Raw genomic sequence first — 21,664 nt, 5'->3', positions numbered from 1 at the left:
GTTCACCAATTCCTGAAACACTGCTGGTGCGTTACAGAGGCCGAAGGGCATCACACAGTATTCATAGTGCCCATCGCGAGTATTGAATGCGGTCTTCCATTCGTCCCCAGAGCGGATGCGGACCAGGTTGTAGGCACCCCGAAGATCCAACTTGGTAAACACACGAGCTCCTCTAAGCCGATCAAACAATTCGGGGATGAGCGGCAGGGGGTATTTATTTTTCACGGTGATTTGGTTCAATCCCCGGTAGTCAATGCATGGGCGTAGATCGCCCTCTTTCTTCTTAACGAAGAAGAAGCCTGCTCCCGCAGGAGAGGAGGACCTCCGAATGAATCCCCTTGCCAGGTTCTCCGTGATGTAGGTGTGACGCCCTGGCACAGCCAGGTTGTCACATAAATAGTTAATCCTCCTTGGTAATATGATCTCACACCGGTGCAGCCAGACAAGCACAGCCCCAGTGTAAGGGAAAAGCAGAGGAGAGGGGAGGGGCTGGAGCAGAGAGTGTGAGGAGTGCAGACAGGACAGAGGTCTGGAGTTTAGCTCCCGGCTGGGAGTGAAGCGTTCTCCAAAAGGGCCGGGGCAGGCCGTAGTGAGGAAGGGGCCAGAACAGGTAGCCGGAGCTGGGCGGTGGCCCCTCGGTACCTGGGTACCCGGATCACTACAGGGGAGAGGATTCCCCGTTCCCGGCTGAGGAGAAAGAGAAAGAGAAAGGAGAGAAAGGCACTTTGCTGCAGGGAAGGAACAACCAGGGCTGCTGCACCGTGTGTGGGACACTAACACCCCCGTACCAGAGGCCTCGGACACCGGCAATTCTTAGTTCACCAGTGACTCCGTGTGACTTTCTTGTGAGTACACCCGTGCCCTCGGGCACCGCACTGCAGCACTGCACCCTGCCCCCTGCTTATCCCATCACCGGGCCCCGGGACAACCAACCCCCCTACCCACGGAGGGGACATAACAACTACGCTGCTCCCTGTCATCGCTCCCGGGATCCCCTTCCAGAGCAGCGGTGGTGTTCCACCATCACCACAGCCGTGGGTGGCGTCACGGACAATCTCCCCTAACAAATCCCCTTTTACTGTGGAGCCTGGGATCACAGACCGGGTCACGCCATCGTGATACCCACAGAAGTGACTCTGTGGCCCGGATCTGAGTACCCCTGGTCCCCGGGCGAAACATAGGCAGACATGGCCCTTGTTTCAGCAGGAGACAGCGGATATATCCGTCATCGAGGTGGTGTAGTTCCCGGGAGTAGGTCGATGGCACAGTCATAAGGACGATGTGGCGGAAGTACCTCTGATTCCTTTTTATCAAAGACGTCCGCGAAGGACCAATAGGCCGAGGGCAGTCCCGGTAGGGACTCCGGAACCGGAGGTCGTCGGATGGGCTGTATCGTCTTCAGACAATTCTCATGGCAAGAGGAGCCCCATCGGTGATTTCACCAGTACCCCAGCTGACTGACGGTTCGTGTGTCCGTAACCAGGGGAGTCCTAGCAGGATTTGATGGGACATGTGTGGGAGGACGTAGAGAGCGATGTTCTCAGTGTGCAGGGCACCGATACGTAGTTCCACCGGCATGGTGATCCACGAGATGGTGTCAGAGAGGGGTCTCCCATCCACAGAGGCAATCACGAGGGGTTTGTCGAGTGGAGTAACAGGCACCTGGTACTTGTCCACCGTGGCCTGCTGGATGAAATTGCCTGCTGCCCCGGAATCGAGGTACGCCTCGGCCGTGAACCGCGTCTCTCCCGTTGTCACTTGAACAGTCCACGTAACCGGGTCTGAGAGAGTCCCAGCACCTAGGGTGGCCTCTCCTACCAGCCCTAGGCTTTGGAGTTTCCCGGCCTCTCTGGACAGGAACGTAGCAGGTGTGTGCTCTCTCCGCAGTAGAAGCAGAGGCCCTTGGCGAGCCGTTCTGCTCGGCGTTGTTCGGACTGCCGCAAACGGTCAATCTGCATGGGCTCGTGGACAGAGACACCAGATGACGCTGACTGAAGTGCGGCGGGCTTCTGCGGAGGAGAGGAATGCCGTATCGGACGTCTCTTACGGGACACCTCTTTGGACCGTTCCTGGAATCTGAGGTCCACGCGGGTGGCTAGTGCGATCAGGGCATCCAGGGTGGAAGGAACATCGCGGCCTGCCAGCTCGTCCTTAATACGACTGGAGAGTCCTTCCCAGAAGGCGGCAGTGAGGGCTTCATTGTTCCACCCCAATTCTGAGGCCAAAGTGCGGAAGCGGATGGCATACTGCCCTACCGTCGTAGTCCTCTGACGTAGCCTGAGGAGTGATGAGGCGGATGCAGCGGCACGTCCAGGTTCGTCAAAGGTGTTTCTGAATGCCTGCAGGAAGTCCTGGATGTTAGTAGTCACAGGGTCCTCCTTTTCTCACAAGGGGTTCATCCAGGCCAGTGCCTCACCCTCTAGATGGGACATCACAAATGCCACCTTGGCTTGGTCAGAGGCAAACAAGTGCGGAAGCAGCTTGAAATGAAGGGAGCACTGGTTTAGGAATCCCCTGCAGGTCTTGGGATCTCCGGCGTACCGGGGTGGTGAGGCCAAACGAAGTCTGGAAGCATCCGAGGAGGCTGCCACGGGAGCTGTGGCTGTGGATTGTACAGTGGAAACCTGAGATGCCAAGGATGTGGCCGTCGCTTGTAGCGTGTTCAGGCGGGTATCCACAGAAGACATGAAGTTCAGCATGCGGGTCTGGGTCTCGCGCTGGCGTGTGAGTTCCTGCTGCAAGGCCGCTAGTGCTTCGGCGGGATCCATGGCCTGTTCTTACTGTTAGGGCCAGGTGGACGGGCAGACCCAGGAGGTGGATCCACTGGGCTGAACACCTCACCGAGGGCAAGGTGCCCGGTAGCCGGAGCACTAGCAGGACAGTCCGTTTAGAGGAGTGGAGTAAAGAAGTCCCTGGGACCACGGGGTCTCTGATGGTAGTCCGGGTGACGGAGCTCAGGTTCGGAGGCCGAGATGTCGTCAGGCAGAGTCCGGAACCAATGGAGCGAGAAGACGGGTCACCACAGGGTTCGGAGATGGCAGGAACTGACGGGATGGCAGGCCGTCACCGTTCGGGGTTCGGGTATCGTCAGGACCGGATGGCGAGGCAGGAGCGGCTCTACGAGAGAGATAGGTGAGTATATCACAGACACAAGGAGACCTGACTCCTAGCTTAGAAAACACGAAGAACAGGCCCCGCCCACTTGGAAAGGATCCCCCTATATACCCAGTACCTGATCCTTCAATATCCTGTTGGAGGACACTGGCCCTTTAAGAAAAGGTCAATGACCGCGCGCGCGCCCTAATGCGCATGCGCGAGGCCCGGGTGCCAGAAGCCAGGGCAGGGAGCGGTGAACAGGAGGCAGGGGAGCCGGCCTGGAGCAGAGCTGCCGACGGGCGCCGGGAGCGGGGACCGAGCCGCCTGGGGATCGCAGGTGATGGGGGCTGGAGGCTGTGGAGAGGGGGACGCCTGACAGAGGAGCCGGGGAGCGAAGCAGGGAAGCCGGGGAGCGTGGCAGGTGAGCCGGGGGACGAGGCAGGGGAGCCGGGAAGCACGGCAGGGGACCCGGGGAGCGTGACACCTACTTGGGGGACTTGAAAGAGTTTGTGATGATGTAAAGATGCAATATGCTCGAAATCACAGACTTGGAAAGATCAATTTATCTTGCTATGGGTGACGGGGTCACTTCTTTGGCCTTTATCTGGACAACCTGCTACCAGAGGGTTTCAGTCACTTTGGAATGGCACACCATTTTTGCAAAGTCAGTGCAAACTGGAAAGTTAAGGCCCCGTTACACACAACGACGTATCTAACGATATATTGCCGGGGTCACGGATTCCGTGACGCACATCCAGCATCGTTAGCGACGTCGTTGCGTGTGACACCAACGAACGTCCGTTAACAATCAAAAATACTCACCTTATTGTTGATCGTTGACACGTCGTTCATTTTCAAAAAATCGTTGATTGTTGCAGGACGGAGGTTGTTCGTCGTTCTCGAGGCAGCACACATCTCTACGTGTGACACCTCGGGAACGACAAACTACAGCTTACCTGCGGCCGCCGGCAATGAGGAAGGAAGGAGGTGGGCGGGATGTTACGGCCGTTCATCTCCGCCCCTCCGTTTCTATTGGGCAGCCGCTTAGTGACACTGCTGTGACGCTGCACGAACCGCCCCCTTAGAAAGGAGGTGGTTTACCCGGAACAGCGACGTCGCTAGGCAGGTAAGTCCATGTGACGGTTCCTAATGATTCTGTTCGTCACGGGCAGCGATTTGCCCGTGATGCACAAACGACGGGGGCGGATGCTTTCACCAGCGATATCGCTAGCGATATCGCTGCGTGTAAAGCCCCCTTTAGGCTGCCAGTTAAATAGGGTTTCTCACATAATTAAGAAAATTAGCACCAGGTGCCAGGTTATGACACCAATAACTTGCAGGTATCTGAAAGTGCTCTCTAATTTTATTCGTGTTCTTTATCATATATCTAATTTTCATTTTTATTATGTGCTTTGCAATAAATTCAAATGATGAAATAAGCTTAAAATACTGCTAGTTTACTCATGCTGGGATATAATCACATAGGACTACATAGTGACCTTAACATTTAGGAAATTGTGTGTTGTTCTCTAAATTTGATCGCCAGTGTGTTCTTGATCTTCTGTAATATGAGAACTGAATACTGTTTGGGTATTTTTATCTTCCCTTTTTGTTAATAGGCTTAATATTTTGTGAGAGACATGAGAGAAAACCATAACTAGAACTTTTCATGATGCGCAGTCCTTTTGTGACATTTCCATGTAATCTTTTAGGACAGGAAACAGATAAAGGTAGCTAACAACAATGCTCGGAGCAGTTTTTACACTTTTTCTCCAATGTATTTTTGGTGCCATTCATGATATTCTGAGTAATATTTTTATAAAGAGAATTACCAGATCTGTATGAATGAATAAGATGTTTTTTTTTTTTTAAGTTGTAGCTTTATATGAGCTACACTTTCCCCCTATACTTTCTGAACCTGTGCCACAGCATTGTATATATGTGCTTTATAGCACTGGCAATCAATCAAAGTAATCAGAGAAAGCTAGCCATACACGTGCAATACCCATTTCTTTCCATATGCATGAATGTTCGGATCAGATGGCACTGTTGTCCGTTTAAATTAGGGGAAAAGAAAAGTGTCGGGTGATTTATTTCAGATTCCCTGACCCTTATTTACCCCATCATCTGTTCATGATAGGCATCCTTCACACGTCCGTGGAAAAAATGCATGTGTTGCATGGTCCGTTTTGTCCATCCGTATGTACGTGTCTCATCCATGCTTCGTCTGTATGCTATTTGTGTGTGCATGTGTGCCGTCCATGTGACCGATACCGTAAAAATAAAATGCATAATACTGAAATTAATGTTTTTTTATGTGTAAAATAAAGGAAAGATGATGGGAGATCCCTCTAATTTTCATAATCAGCACAAGTAAAGCATCAGATGTGGGCTGCAACCCTCACCTGTCAGCTGTACCTTGTCTGGATATGAAATATAGAGGGGATCCCTCGCTGTTTTTTAAAATTATTTATATACATTTTTTAAAAAGTGTGGGGGTCTCCCCATATTTTAGAACCAGCTAAAGTACAGCAAACAGCTGGGAGCTGGCATTAACAGGATGGGAAGGTCCATAGTTATTTGGCCCTTCCCAGTCTAAAAACAGCAGCCCGCAGCCACCCCAGAAGTGGCGCATCCAAGAGATGTGCCAATTCTAGCGCTGTACAGGTTAATGGTTCATGGAGTTGATACCAGCTGTAAATTGACAGCTGGCATCAAACCCTGGTGTTAGTAATGGAGAGGTGTCTATCAGACACCCCCATTACTCACCCAGTAGATGTAAATAGAAAAAAGAACGCAAAAAATGTCTTTAAAATAACACCCACCAACTCTAGCCCTCATTCAATGAATACAGATTTTATCTCAGAATTGAGAACTTTATTAATGACTGATTCATTTTGACAGTGAAAGAAGCAAATTTCTCTGATAAGATATATTACAAAGTTGCTTATTCTCATGTATACTATTGATTTAAGAAGTAAAATGTTAAACAACGATTACTATTTAAATGAATAGATTGATCATTCCTGTTAAACATGAGGAACATATTTATTTAAATATTTATTATTGAATTATTGTCAGGATGTAATATTTTATATTGATTTTATGCTCTTCTATGGTTTCAAGATGTGGGGATTGGACTGTAAGGGGTTAACACTAATTGACTTCTACACCTGTTTGATTCATTTTGAATGTTTGTTATGCCTGATGAAGAGAGCAGTCTAGAAATGCATTGCATGTAAGACAATGAAATAGTTATTTTAATTGAGTCAGCGCCTGTCAAGCTGCCACCAGGGGGAGCCGGAGTTCTGCAGCAGAAGACACTACACGGAGCAACAAGAACCAGAAAGTAGATACACAGAGTGTGCTCGTACACTGCCTTCCAGCACAGCAGGGGCGCAGAGCTGCGGGGCGTGCGAGGAATGGTCAGGCGGGCTGGGTCAAGCACAGTACGGGTAGAAGGAGGACTGGAGAAAAGAGCAGAAGCGGAGTCGAGGTCAGTACCAGAGGAAGCAACCGAGTGGGGAGGTAGGAGAGGGGACAGAGGAATGGGGGAACGAGTAGGGGACGGAACACAGACAGGGCACGGGGGCAATCATCACAAGACTACCTCAGCACCAGCCACTTGGACCACTGTAGTGCTGCATGTCTTCGGCTAATGAAGCAAATAAACCACCATTGTTCATCCCATTGTGTGCACGTTTGAATCCATCAACTCTGAAGCGCTCTGGTCTGGTCTGTTCCATCTGTTGGATTCAAAGGTAAAACTCCTCACACCACTGCTCCACTACCTACCTTCAATTGCCCTTAAGTGGAAAGAGAACAAGTTGGGTCTTCATACTGTGTGTGGGGGAGCATCATACAGTGTTTGTGGGGAACTTTTGTTAGCATTACACTTATAGATACAATGAAAGGGAAATCTAGGGGCTTCAATAGGAGAATTGTTTCTACTCTAAACCTCAACCACTACAATAGACCTTAAAGGGAATCTGTCACCAGGTATTTGCCACCTAATCTGAGAGCAGCATAATATAGGGGCAGAGAGCCTAATTTCAGCGATATTTCACTTACTGGGCTGTTTAGTGTAGTTTTGATAAAACCACTGTTTACTAACCAGTAGATTATCATTAGAAGACTATGTGGCTTGCTGCTAGGTAGTCCAGCATATTCATGAGCTCTGCATAACTGCTAGATCTGCAGCAGAGAAAACAGTGATTTTATCAAATGACAGCAAACAGCTCAGTAAGTGACACATTGCTGGAATCAGGGTTTCTGTCTCTGCATTATGCTGCTCTCACATGACAAAACCATATTGCCCCTTATACATTGCAGTCTCTTTCTGTACTTATACAGTGCATCCATGCCCCATCATATGCAGTGCAGAGATGTACTTTCTATGCTTAGCTCTAGCTGTTGTATGGTACAGACGCCGTGTGGGCTCTGCACTTCTACGCCAGAGAGAATTATTGTGTGGGTAGGTCTTCGGGTGGGATGTATGACACTATTATCTTCAGGTTGGTGTCCATCACCCTGCAGCTGGTCCCCATCATAGACGCAGTAGACAAATATATGATAATGAGGTTCTCTTAGGAAACCAAAATTGAACCGGTTATTTTCCTTTTCACCATTATGACAGACATGGCCTTACTTCTGTGTTTCTGCTAATGCTGTATTCTGGGGTACTCCCTCTCGGCCTATCCCCGCTATCATGGACCTCTCCTCTCCATCTCCTAGCTTCCCCCACTCTTCTTCACCACTGTCCGCTTCTTTGTTCTGATGGTTCTCTAGTTGCTCAACTCTCTAATCCCATCAAGGTGCACCATAGGCTCCGGACCTTTAGGAGGGACCTAACGGTTCCCTGACCGATCCTCACTCCATCCTGCGTCTTTACTCCACAAACCCTTCAGCAGAACTGACTCCACACAAAGCCCGCCTCTCTTACCAACCCACTAGCCATCTGTCACTCCTCCTATCTTCCTGCACCTAACATCTAATCTCACGCTGTTGCTACCAGACTGCTAAGCGGCGCTGGACGCTACTTGGTCTCGTTTCTGCTACATTGGGAACCCGTACTTCAGTAGCAGCAACAGTAAAGGCTGCTTTACACCAGACAATCTATCGTGCGATAGATCGTCGGGGTCACGGTTTTTGTGACGCACATCCGGCATCGCTGGCGATGCCGGCCTGTGTGACACCTCCTAGCGACGCAGTATCGCTCACAAATCATGAGTCGTGTACTGCTCGCTAGGTTCCATAATATCGTTTAATTTAGTTGTTCATCGTTTCCGGGGTAGCACACGTCGCTCCGTGTGACACCCCGGGAACGATGAACAGCAGCTCACCTGCGTCACGCGGCCGCCGCCGGCTATGTGAGGGAAGGAGGTGGGCGGGATGTTTACGTCCCGCTCATCTCCGCCCCTCCGCTTCCATTGGCCGGTGGCCGTGTGACGTCGCTGTGACGCCGAACGTCCCTCCCACTCCAGGAAGTGGACGTTCGCCGCCCACAGCGAGGTCGCACGAGAGGTAAGTACGTGTGACGGGGGTTACTGACTTTGTGCGACACGGACAGCGATTATCCCGTGACGCAAAAAGGACGAGGGCAGGTACGATCGATTGTGAAATCGCACAATCGGTCGTACCATGTAAAGCAGCCTTTACTCTACTACATACATTAACAGTGTACTGGATAACTAAAACATATTACTTTGGAAACACAGACAGTTGACATAAAACATTAGGGGGGGCTCAAGCATCTCCTACATGCCTCCCCACCTAAATGTAGTCGTCCCAATCACAACTGCCTTATAAGACAGTAAAACAGATAAAACATGAGTATAATAACATTGTCAAACATATTTTAAAAATTCCCATGTCATATGGCCCGTAAGTCAGAGTCCACTTCTCTCATCTGAGAACCAGATAAGGGTAAAAACATTCAAAACAATTTGCTCATGGGCAACAATCCCTTTTCCTGCCATCGGCAGTATTGTTCATGTGCCTACCTGTTTCTAGCATTTCATACAACAGTTCTGAACCCATTTCTCAAGGTCCACTAGTTCCTTCGATTCCACCCCTCTCTGTGGATGCATGTTCCCGCTGTATAACAGTGCACTGGAGCACCAGGTGCGGGTAGAGTTCCATGGGGAAAAGTACTTGAAGGCAATATCTTTGGAACAAAGGGGCAATGTCCTTGGGGCAATGGCACAGTCCATGGGGGTCAGGGAAGTTTCCAGGGTGCTGGTGTGAGTAGGTTTGTGACCTGCTCATGCTTTCCACATTCCAGCAGAGTGGAGCGCAACATGTGGAAACCAACTGAGAGAAGGGGAAAACATAAAAACTTTGGCCACTCCAGGCCAACTTCAGGGGCCAAGTCTCCTGACCTGTTCCCCTCACACTAAACAGCCCTGTATGTGCAACTAACCTAATGGCCATCTGTCACTCCTCTTATCTTACCTAACATCTAATTTCTCGCTGTTTCTACCCGACCGTTAGGTGGCACTGACCGCTACCTGGTGCCGGCTCTGCTACATTGGGGACCCGTACTTCACTAGCAAAAACAGTAACGTCACTACATACATTAAGAGCGTACTTGGTACCTAAAACACATTACACTGGCAACACATAAAACAGTAGTGGGGCTCAACTACCTTCTACACAGCCACATACCCCCCCATCATAGGTGTCAGTTACATACCCACCCACATGTAGTTCCATTCACTTGCTTGTCCTTCTATCTATGGTGCTGGCCCACCCTTATAATTGCATTTGCTGGAGGCACAGTATATCTACTGTGGTTGAATCTAAAACACTGTGGGGGCAGTAGTGAAGGCCCCCAGGGGACCTATATAGAGGTAAAAGAAGTTGCAACTTTTATGAGAGTCAGTAAATCTTGCCTTGCGTTTATATAATTATATGCACTGTGGTTCAGTGTTGCTATGCAATAAAGTGTAAAAGTCCAAAGGTTATGAATGTGTCTTACAAGCGATATCACTGTCTTTTCATTGTAACTAGTTTCTTTTGCTTGTTAAATGGGTTATCTGGGACAATTTTCTTTTTCTTATGGTCCTAAGAACTGTTAACAACTACCTGCCTGTCAGTTCTTAGACCCATGAGAAAAAAAATAGCGCTGAATAACTGCTATAAGGAAAGAATTGCATAAGTAATGAACAGATTAGCTGCAAATATAGTGTCTGCTGAGGCTTGAATATATTAAGAGATACGCACACACCTATTATACTTTGATGTCTACTGTCCACACTGACAAGTGCTCACACCATGTGTGGGAATCTATGATCCCGATACATAGAAAGGCACAGTATGCTCATATATTATCCACTGAGATAAAAATATTGTATCAACTTTTTCACCAGACGTCAACGTATTGAAAAGCCTGATCAACTGGTTTTATTTATACAATTAGGCGAAGCAGTCTTGCATTAAAGGGACTATGACTAAGGACTGCTTTTAATTTCCCCTGTTTGTCCGAAACGTGTAAAGCCGCTAGGCAAATCGCATGGCGATTTTTTGGATGACCTGTGTACCTTCGTTTTCGATTTTCTAATAAAGTTCCAAGTTTTATATTATTGCATTGCTGCTGAGTCCCAAACCCCTTTTTCCTTCCATATCTACTCTGAATCACGGACCGGCCTGTCCGGGGGACTGCTGGCATCCATCCTTGCCTTGGAGACTTCATATGGGTGAGCTGAAACCTTCATTATTAAAGGGACTATCCCAATGAAAACGTGTCTAACCACTAGGATCTCAGTTGGTTAACACTAGAAGTCCCAGGAATTTTGAGCTCTATAGGATTCCAATGGTAGAAATGTCAAATGACCCCTCTCTGGGACTTCTAGTGTTAAAAGAATGGGATCTCCAAGTCCTCTGTGTGACCTTCTCCAATAGACTTGACTGAACGATGCACTGGTCACACATACTGTATGCTCCATTCACCAAATTTTTGGGCCTATGCAAGTGTTATCAATGGGAGTCCTAACAGTTTCCCCCAAGTGATAAACATTTACCAATGGAATAGGTGATAAATGTTTTATGACTCAAACCTCAAAAATAAAGCTGCACAGTGGTAAGGATTGTTACTATACAGTGCTGGGATCCTACCAATGACAACATCTGCAAGTTTGTATGAGTGTGTATGTTCTCCTTGTGTTTAAAGGGAACCTGTCCAGATTTGGTGACTATAAGCTGCGGCTGCCACCAGTAAGCGCTTATATACAGCATTCCAGAATACTGTATATAAAAGCCCAGGCAGCTGTGTAGAATGTGAAAAACACTTTTATAATACCTAGGGGGGCAGTCTGGTCCTATAGGTGTTGCTGCTTTCTGGTCCAGTGCCTCCTCACTGCGGCGATCTCCATCCTCCTTCTCCTGACGCCCGTGTGCATTACACGTCCTACATCATGCACATAAGCCAGCATTGAGGTACTGCACAGGTGCACTTTGATCTGCTCTACTCAGGGCAGATCAAAGTATGGTAGTGCGCATTGACGGGCAGTCTGTAACCTTTCCTCACACCTGCGCATTACAGTACTTTGATCTGCCCTCAGCAGGTCAGATCAAAGTGCACCTGCACAGGATTGAAATGTCGGCCTGTGTGGATGACGTAGACGCGTCTTCCACACTGGACTTTGTGAAAGGAGGACGCCGGTAGAGGAGGTGCGGGACTGAAGAGCAGAGACACCCATCTGATTGGACCACCCGCCTAGGTGAGCATTATAAAAGTGTTTTTTTATTGTTCTGGGCTCTTATATACAGTATTGTGGAATATTGTACATGTAACACCCTGGGGTCGAGGGGGTTTTACCCGACTCATCGTCGGGCCGGGGGTGCAGATCCTCTGCATCGTCACGGGCTGGCCTGACCCGGTTTCAGGACCCCGGGGCATACAGAAGGGAGGGAAGGCGGTGGACGGGAGGAAGGATGGAGGATGGGGGTAGTGACTGTGAGGAAAGTCTTTAGATCATTACGCCAGCTGTGGTTCACGGCCAGAGATGGGCCGTCGCTGCGGGTGCTGCTCTCTGGGGCTGATGGTGAAGGTCACAGCTGGGATGGTGTCGTTCCCCACAGGCGGAGCGGGGTTACCCCGGGGAGGATGATGGAGGACAGATGGGGGTAGTGGTAGTCCCCGTTGGCACCGCAGCACTGGGCGACGGCAAATGAGAGGCAGAGGCAGGGGCTGCAGTTTCAGGTCTTTTACTCACTGGTAGTTCAGGCGCTGCCCCAGAGTACCGGTCTCTGCCACAATGGGCTCCAGCCGATCCCGGATAGTCATCGGTCACTGTCGGTGCCCTTGGAAGTCTTTCTAGTGAAGTGTCCCCCATTTGCTATCCGGAACCCGGGCTGAGCCTCCAGCTCCAAGCCACGGGCCCCACGAAGAAAGAAAAAAACTCGACTCCTGTTGTCTGTGCTTATCCCAAGCTGTGCCCGGGAAAGTCGCCCTAGTGAGATGGTTGCGCCTACTTCTTACCCCAAATGAGGCCCGCCCCCCAGTGGTTGTCCTAGTGACTGGGGAAGTCCCATGTTTCATGATGGCTAACCTCCCTGTCTGCCCTAGTCCACCCCCTGTGGGAACGCACCTTACTGTTCTATGTGTGTGTTTTTGTCGCGGGCGGAGGAGGGGACGCTGCGCTCTCCCACTGCTTGGCTCTGCTCGGTGGCTCTAGCGATGGGCCGGATCCCGGGGACTCGAGCGGCGCTCCTCGCCCGTGAGTGAAAAGGGGTGGTTTGCTTTTGGGGATATTGTCCGTGACGCCACCCACGGTTGTGGTGATTTTGGTGACACCACCGCTGCTCTAGACGGGGATCCCGGGAGCGGTGACTGGGAGCAGCTTTGTTGTTATTTCTCCCCTCCGTGGGTAGGGGGTGGGTTGTCCCGGGGCCCGGTGATGGGGTAGGAGTGGATGACAGGCGGTTTGCGGGGCCTGATGAGGTGCAGGGTCGCAGGGGCAGCGCTGTGCCGCACGGCACGGAGGTACTCACTCAGCCCAATGATGATGACACAGTTCACGGTAAAACAAGCGGCTGGATGGACGGGTCCCTCGGACGGCTGCGGTGTTGTGGTTCCCTGCAGGTTAGCGGTGACTGTCTTTTCCCTGCACCTACTCTGTCTGTATGGTTTCGATGGGTTCCCACCGGTAACCCGCTCCCCGACTTGGATATGGGCCGGAGGAGCCCCTTTTGCCCGCAAGCGCTGGCCCTGAGAAACGGTTGCCTTGGCGGTGGCGGTGTCTCTCTCACTGGGTTGGACTGTTGCCTTCTGTCGGGACTTGACTGTTTGGGAACCCGGAGGTCCCCTTCACTAACGGATTCGGCAACTTCACGGCGACTCCTAGCCTTGCCGGGGTCCGAAAGGCCCCTGCCACTGGTGCTGGCTTCTCTTTGTGTACCAGTCCGGTACCGCCGGGCCACCACCCGTCCACGGTCCTTACGGTAGACTCCAATCGGCCACTCCTGCAGACGGTCACCCCCGTCTGCCAACCTTGCTGATCTGTCCGGGCCACACACCCGGACCAACTTCAGGCTGTCTTGCTGTCACTTTTCTCTTTCCACTTTTACTACTCCAACTGCTCTCTTTCCTCTCCAAACTCTATCTCTCTACTTCACCTCCTTCCACTTCCTCCTCCAAAACTAGACTGCCTGTTTTCCCTCCTCCAGGACTGTGAACTCCTTGGTGGGCGGAGACCAACCGCCTGGCTCCACCCCCTGGTGTGGACATCAGCTCCTGGAGGAAGGCAACAAGGGTTTTGTGTTTGGCCTTGATGTGCCTGCAGGGAGTGTGGGGTGTGTTGGTGTTGTTCTCTGTGGCCCCTGGCTTGTCCAGGGCGACACATTCCCCCTTAGTTTAATGCAGACCATCCTCGGGCTGCCCGTCCAACACCGGTTTTATTTTCACCAACTGGAAAAAATATGAAAAGGTAAAACGGTAACACACTTTCAATTAAAATAACATCTTCCCACATCGGGAGGTACTCTTACTTAAACGTTACGGTAACGGTTACGGCTTCCGCTCTCACCCACCCAAGTAACCTGGCCCTGGTGCTGCCCCTAAGCAAATAGGCAGCACCCCTTGACCCCAGTCCTACACAAGTTGCCCGAGCGGGTTCTGTCCTTTCCAGGGGACCCATGTCCATGGGGAGCCCCTGGAACCCCCAGAGGGTAGCCACCGGTTCCGGTGGTGGCTGGGCCCCAGCCTGCTCCACTGCGGGCCCTCCCTCCAATCTGCCTCTCCGGAGGCGGTAACGGTGGGAGCAGTAACAACATTTTTATTTACAGGTCACAAGTTTGTGGTTGCCTTGCAAGTTCTCAGGCATGTTCATAGAAGTTCCTATGCAAGATGAAGGGGGTCCCAATGGGGACTGGGACAACGGTGCTCCGCTGCCATCACTCAGAGTCCTCAGCATCACCTGAGGGAGGGGGTGCGGTGCTCACACGGGCCTCCTGGCTGCCCCTCAACTTTGCATCCAGAGCGAACCACCCCCTCTCCCCACAGTGCCGGGTGTACTGTACAGATCTCCCGGCATCAGGTTACGGCCCGGGTGCTCCTCTGGCAGGTGAGCATTAACATCCCGCCGGGCTATAAAAACTTCGGCCTCCAGGCCCGGTTCATAAATAAACCCATAGCCCCGGCGGACATCAAACCGCCTCACCTGCCCCTCATACAGCGGGCCTCGGACACGAAAGGTTGCCTAGCGGAGACTCTCCTTCTCCTGGATCGCACGGGCCACCAACTCCGCCTTCTTCCTCTCTCCTCTCTCTTTCTTCAATCTCTGGGCCCAACGGTACCGGCTCCCTGTCCCAGTACGGGGCTGCTGCGAGTTCCGGCGCACGGGTCGGGCCTCGCGAGACCTGTCGAACACTGCCCACTGCTGGTAACCTGGGCGGAAGGTCCCGCGGTGACTTGGCCTTGGGCGCCGCCTTGCAGCGGCAACCCGGCGCAACCTCAGCCGAGGTGTAGGGGATGGGCACAGGGGCTTTCCGCTGCTGGGCCTTTTTCACGGAGCGGTCAGTCGGCTCCGGCAGTCGGCTCCGGCTCGGGGGATCTCTCGGGGGATGCCTCCGGTTCTGGCTTCGGGGCTTTCCATGGGAGCACCTCCGGTCGGCTATGGGCTCCGGCTACAGGTCGGCCTGCCGGGGCGGGCATGCGGGGTATCGCTACCGGTTGCGGTGGCAGCGGGCCTAGTGGCGGGGTCACGGTTTCCGGGACGGGTGGCGAGGGAGGCAGCAGGGTGAGAGGGTTTAGACCCGGTCCCGCAGCCGCGATGACCGGCCCTTTGAGGGCATCGGGGCATGGGTCACTCACCCTCCCTTCCGCAGCTTCCTCCTCGCGTCTCCGCATGGTCGCTATGACCTCCGCCATGTTGGTCTCCCACTCCTCCAAGAGGAGCTGCATCTTGACCTGCAGCCTCTGGTAGACCTGAGCGGTCCGGATTTCCACCCACGCCGCTGTTCCAGGCGCGGGGACCACGGTGCTTCGAGACGGCATAAACATCTTGCTGGCGGCCTCTCCCAGGAACAAGATCGACGCAGGGTCCTGGCGTCCCTGCTTTTATAGCCGCGCTCACATGCAGCCAGCCACCATTTCGTCCCCCTTAGTTTCTTTCCGGCCCCTCCTCTATCGGGGCGGGGTTTTGGCCTTCGCGCCTCCACTACTCGAGGATACGCTCGAGCGGGAACTTTCCGCGCCAAAGATGGCGGCTTCTGAAATTTTTCGGCCGGACACCTCCAGCGGTAACAAGGCGCACCTCTACAAACGGCAGAGCGGTAGGATCCTGTTCGTGACGCCAAGTTGTCGCGGGCGGAGGAGGGGACGCTGCGCTCTCCCACTGCTCGGGTCCGGCTGCCGCTGCTCTGCGGCTGCTGCTGCTCGGTGGCTCGAGCGATGGGCCGGATCCCGGGGACTCGAGCGGCGCTCCTCGCTCGTGAGTGAAAAGGGGTGGTTTGCTTTTGGGGCTATTGTCCGTGACGCCACCCACGGTTGTGGTGATTTTGGTGACACCACCGCTGCTCTAGACGGGGATCCCGGGAGCGGTGACTGGGAGCAGCTTTGTTGTTATTTCTCCCCTCCGTGGGTAGGGGGTGGGTTGTCCCGGGGCCCGGTGATGGGGTAGGAGTGGATGACAGGCGGTTTGCGGGGCCTGATGAGGTGCAGGGTTGCAGGGGCAGCGCTGTGCCGCACGGCACGGAGGTACTCACTCAGCCCAATGATGATGACACAGTTCACGGTTAAACAAGCGGCTGGATGGACGGGTCCCTCGGATGGCTGCGGTGTTGTGGTTCCCTGCAGATTAGCGGTGACTGTCTTTTCCCTGCACCTACTCTGTCTGTACAGTTTCGATGGGTTCCCACCGGTAACCCGCTCCCCGACTTGGATATGGGCCGGAGGAGCCCCTTTTGCCCGCAGGCGCTGGCCCTGAGAAACGGTTGCCTTGGCGGTGGCGGTGTCTCTCTCACTGGGTTGGACTGTTGCCTTCTGTCGGGACTTGACTGTTTGGGAACCCGGAGGTCCCCTTCACTAACGGATTCGGCAACTTCACGGCGACTCCTAGCCTTGCCGGGGTCCGAAAGGCCCCTGCCACTGGTGCTGGCTTCTCTTTGTGTACCGGTCCGGTACCGCCGGGCCACCACCCGTCCACGGTCCTTACGGTAGACTCCAATCGGCCACTCCTGCAGACGGTCACCCCCGTCTGCCAACCTTGCTGATCTGTCCGGGCCACACACCCAGACCAACTTCAGGCTGTCTTGCTGTCACTTTTCTCTTTCCACTTTTACTACTCCAACTGCTCTCTTTCCTCTCCAAACTCTATCTCTCTACTTCACCTCCTTCCACTTCCTCCTCCAAAACTAGACTGCCTGTTTTCCCTCCTCCAGGACTGTGAACTCCTTGGTGGGCGGAGACCAACCGCCTGGCTCCACCCCCTGGTGTGGACATCAGCCCCTGGAGGAAGGCAACAAGGGTTTTGTGTTTGACCTTGATGTGCCTGCAGGGAGTGTGGGGTGTGTTGGTGTTATTCTCTGTGGCCCCTGGCTTGTCCAGGGCGACACATTTTGTGAAGGCACCAGCAGTTAACCCCCTCCTAGCCCGGGATGGATATTACCTCTTAAAGGAGGTGTAATATCCTATGGCGCCTGAAGCCTCAGGGGCCCCACATATATAAGAGCTCAGTGGTTGTGGCTGCAGCTTATAGTTGCCAAATTTGGTGACAGGTTCCCTTTAAGTGGTGTTGCTCCAAAGAGGCACTGATTGTCGCTCACAATCTAAACTCCCTATGGGGACAGTGATGATGTCTGTAACGTGCCGCAGAATATGTGGGTTCTCTATAAGCAAACGTAAAAAATAAAATAGTTCAGGTCAGAAAAAAAAATATTACTATGAGCAATTCTGACAAGTATAAATAGTCCTATCTGATATACAATGCAGGCTCAAGAAGGTCACCAGGACTGCAAACATTGTGCTATATGTATTATATAACTTGTATGCTTCTTATTGTGGTGAACTTTATCAATCCTTCCTTGCCATTTGCTATAAGCCATGAGCTTTTCCACTTGGGTAAATGGAAATAAGCAAATTTAACCCCCTGATAGAGGGTAGATCTACAAATAAGAACCAATGACCCAGCTGTCCTTGTATACAAGTAGTCCATATATCCTCTGTACATCTATCACAATGTAACGGGGAGCCAGGGGTGCCTCCGGCCTTGTAGTCGTGGCCATTGCTGAAAGGCTTACCCCTGGTTCCTCTGTTACTTCAAGACCGGGAGATGACTCAGTGGGGCAGAGTGTGGTGGTGTAACGATCATCCGGCGCATAAACACGTTCCAGGCAGGGTTCAATGCAAATAAACGACATGCTTTATTTTCACACTTCTTCTCCAGAAAACAAACAGTGCAGTTATGGATATCGGGTACACTTGCTTGAGCTGGGGGACAACCTGCCCTGATGTACCCTCCAGTGGGGTGTGACCGGTTACTCCACTTCGCCGGGCTCCCACTAACAGCTACCCACAGGCCGGACCCACACCGGCTGCTTCACTCGCTGAGGTTCCGTCTCCTCCTGTCTTCTCCGGCGTCCCCTATCAATTCAGCTCCCACACTCTGCCCCTTGTTGTTCACTCGCTCCTCCCGGGCCCAACTGCCACTTTCTACCCCACACACACTTTTTATCTTCCCCTGGTTTCTGCCGGCTCCTCCTCGTTCCCTGTGGCGACAGCCGTCCCACCCGGCCACTAGGGGGTGCCCTAACACAATACAATATCAGTAAAACACTTTTATTAAAACAACACTAACATTTCCGGATGACTATGTTTCCTTTGTAGGGGTCTGCCCACCCACTACAACAACACTACTGTTGCTTTTATGAGTCATGCGCATTCATCAGGACTGTGGATCATAAGTGGACACAGACAGAAAGGGGCCCCTGTGCAAAAAAGGTATTATGGGCTCTTTGCAGTCCAATAACTCATCAAAATGCACAATTCCACCTACTTTGGAGGTAGAAATGGGCCCCGTGACCTCTTGCACCCCTGTGTGGCTGCACAGATTTCACCAATATGTGCGCCCCTGCTGTGGATGCATCTCTGTTTTTTGGATATAGAACAATATAACACAGAAATGACAGCTGTTATTGTCAGACAATGAGCAGCAACATGAAAGGTGAAGGATTCCTGATGTAGGAGTGATTGTGTTCTCACAATACGTAGGTTGGAGAACACTAGAGCCACATGGCATTATATGTGAGATGTAACCACTCCCCGGCTGGACGCCCTGCCCTAGACTTACATGCTCCAGCTCCTCCACTTATTCAGCAGTCTGTGCTTTGTATGATATGGCTGCCTGTTCTGCACAGTAGAAGAACCTAACTGTTACCTCTCCTGCCCAGAAGAAGCGTCTGTAAGTTCCTAATGCGGGTGATTGTGTATGTCTGGAATCTTACAGTTTATGTCTTGCTATTCCTGCATATTCAGCGGGATCTTCGGATGCAGTATGTGTGCTTGTTTACTCTTTTAACGCTCAGTGTATGGAATGATTCCTGCACATGTAATAAGCCCAGTAGACTATATTCATGTCATGCTTTAGGAGTCCTGCACAGTGAGTACACTTATCGATTACAAGGGAAAAGGTTTTGGTACCGTGTTAGCCAGTTGAAAAATTATTGAATGTTCTCAGTGAGAGGAGCAAAATAATAATCTTGTGATACCTTTTAATGGCTTTACACTTATCGATGTCACACTTCTGTTATCATAGAAAATTTCTAAAAATGTGTAAGCTTAATGTACCATTTGTTACTGAATACTACTGTGTTTTGTACGTACTATGTATGTACTAAAGTGTTATGTTGGTCGCTGTTCACATGTCTGCCTATGCTTTCTGACGTCTGGTTTAGGACAGCCTAACGGGAACACATAAACAGAATTCGCATCCTGAGCATTCTTGGGTCAAATGTACTAAGATGGTATCACGGTCGTCTCTCTGCATTTTCAGTCTAGTGACAGATTCAGGACTTGAGAGTCATTTTCCATTCTTGATGCTCAACATTACATGTGTTTTCCTTCTTTTGGCAGTTTTAGGGTTAATGACAGCATTCCTTGCCAGCAAACAGGCTAATTACTAGCTCAGGTGTTTCTGGTCTGGACCACTCTCAGTCCCTTTCTATACCCTCTGCTACCAGCAGAGGGTGCCGGTTATTCTCGTTGCCATTTGGATGCTAAGCCTGGAGGTGTAAGGAGCTGCTGGAAACCCTGTATTTAAGTTGCTCTAGTGGCTGCAGTCTTGGTGATGACTGCAGCAGTCTTGTTATGTTCCCCCTGTCTGTCTTCCTTTCCTGGTGTGTTGTTTCAGTGCAGCAGTGAGGCTAGCGTCCTTCACCTGCCCACTCCCTAGCCAGGGACTATTGTAGAGTCTTTTCAGGGCTTCAGGTTCCTGCTCGGTGACCGGTGAGGAACCTGTAAGGGGACCTGCTAGGAGTGCAGGGTACAGCAGCAAGTAAGTGGAGGAGGTGTCCATCCTTCATCTCACTAGTCCTAGGGCCATCTTTTGTTTCTGTACCCTTTGTTTGTCGTGGTATAACTCCTGTTGTGTGTCTTTGGCTCACGCAGGACACTCCCCTACTCCGTGGCATGACATAACCAGGCCAAGCATTCCTTCTGAGCCCTTATGGCTCAGGCTGCAGCATTGGCACACCTGATGCAGACTCTGTCTAAAGATGTGACCGATCTTCAATCTCAGGTGGTGCAACTATTGCACCATATTGTGGGTCCGCAGGTCTCGGCCCAGAAACAGTCTGAACTCCAAATCGCACTTCCAGATATTTTTTCTGGGGGACGTGATATATTTGGGGTTTTCCGAGAAGCCTGTAAATTTATATCATGCTTTGGCCTCATTCCTCAGGGACTGAGGAACAGAAAGTGGGGATAGTAGTCTCTAGGCCCCGTCACACTAAGGAACATCGCTAGCAACATCGCTGCTAAGGAACAACTTTTGTGACGTAACAGTGATGTTGCTAGTGATGTTGCTGTCTGTGACATTCAGCAACAACCTGGCCCCTGCTGTGAGGTCGTTGGTTGTTGCTGAATGTCCTGGGCCATTTTTTAGTTGTTGCTCTCCCGCTGTGAAGCACACATCGCTGTGTGTGACAGCGACAGAGCAACAACTAAATGTGCTGTGAGCAGGGAGCCGGCTTATGCGGACTCTGGTAACCACAGTAAACATCGGGTAACCAAGAAGCCCTTACCTTGGTTACCCGATATTTACCAGCGTCTGCCGCTCTCACGCTGCCAGTGCCGGCTCCCTGCTCCCTGCACACGTAGCTGGAGTACACATGGGGTAATTAACCCGATGTGTACTGTGGCTAGGTGTGCAGGCAGCAGGAGCCGGCACAGACAGCTGAGAGCGGCGGACGCTGGTAACGAAGGTAAACATAGGGTAACGAAGGTAAGGGCTTCTTGGTTACCCAATGTTTACTGTGGTTACCAGCGTCCGCAGAAGCCGGCTCCTGCTGCCTGCACACGTAGCAGAGTACACATCGGGTAATTAACCCGATGTGTACTGTGGCTAGGTGTGCAGTGAGCCAGCGCATAAGCGGTGTGCGCTGGTAACCAAGGTAAATATCTGGTTGGTTACCGGATATTTACCTTAGTTACCAAGCGCAGCATCGCTTCCACGCGGCGCTGGGGGCTGGTCACGGATTGCTGGTGAGATCTGCCTGTGTGACAAGCTCACCAGCAACCCGTGTAGCGACGCACCAGCGATCCCTGCCAGGTCAGGTTGCTGGTGGGATCGCTGGAGCGTCGCATAGTGTGACATCTCACCAGCGACCTCCTAGCAACTTACCAGCGATCCCAATCAGGTTGTATCGTTGTTGGGATCGCTGGTAAGTTGTTTAGTGTGACTGGGCCTTCTCTGTTGCGGGGAGGATCCTTTGTCCTGTGCCTTCTCTCTGCCGACCGATTCTCTGTCGATGTGGTCGGTGGATGAGTTTTTTTGCGTCTTTGGCCTTGGTCTATAGTGATCCTGATGGAATCTCCCTTGTAGAATCTAATCTCCGTAGTCTCCAGGGAGGG

General features: G+C 51.6%; 1 protein-coding gene across 1 annotated transcript in view; it reads left to right on the top strand.

The window, feature by feature from the left end:
* The first annotated feature begins 18,845 nt into the window (after positions 1–18,845).
* TLR3 (toll like receptor 3) overlaps positions 18,846–21,664 on the top strand; it is a 107,542-nt gene continuing 104,723 nt past the window's right edge. Inside the window, exon 1 of the mRNA XM_075334557.1 lies at positions 18,846–18,995. The gene's annotated coding sequence lies outside the window, so the exon portion shown is untranslated. The remainder of the gene's footprint in view (positions 18,996–21,664) is intronic.

The sequence above is a fragment of the Anomaloglossus baeobatrachus genome, chromosome 1 (genome assembly GCF_048569485.1).
Source record: "Anomaloglossus baeobatrachus isolate aAnoBae1 chromosome 1, aAnoBae1.hap1, whole genome shotgun sequence".
NCBI lineage: Eukaryota > Metazoa > Chordata > Amphibia > Anura > Aromobatidae > Anomaloglossus > Anomaloglossus baeobatrachus.
This window is presented reverse-complemented; position numbering and strand designations above follow the sequence as displayed.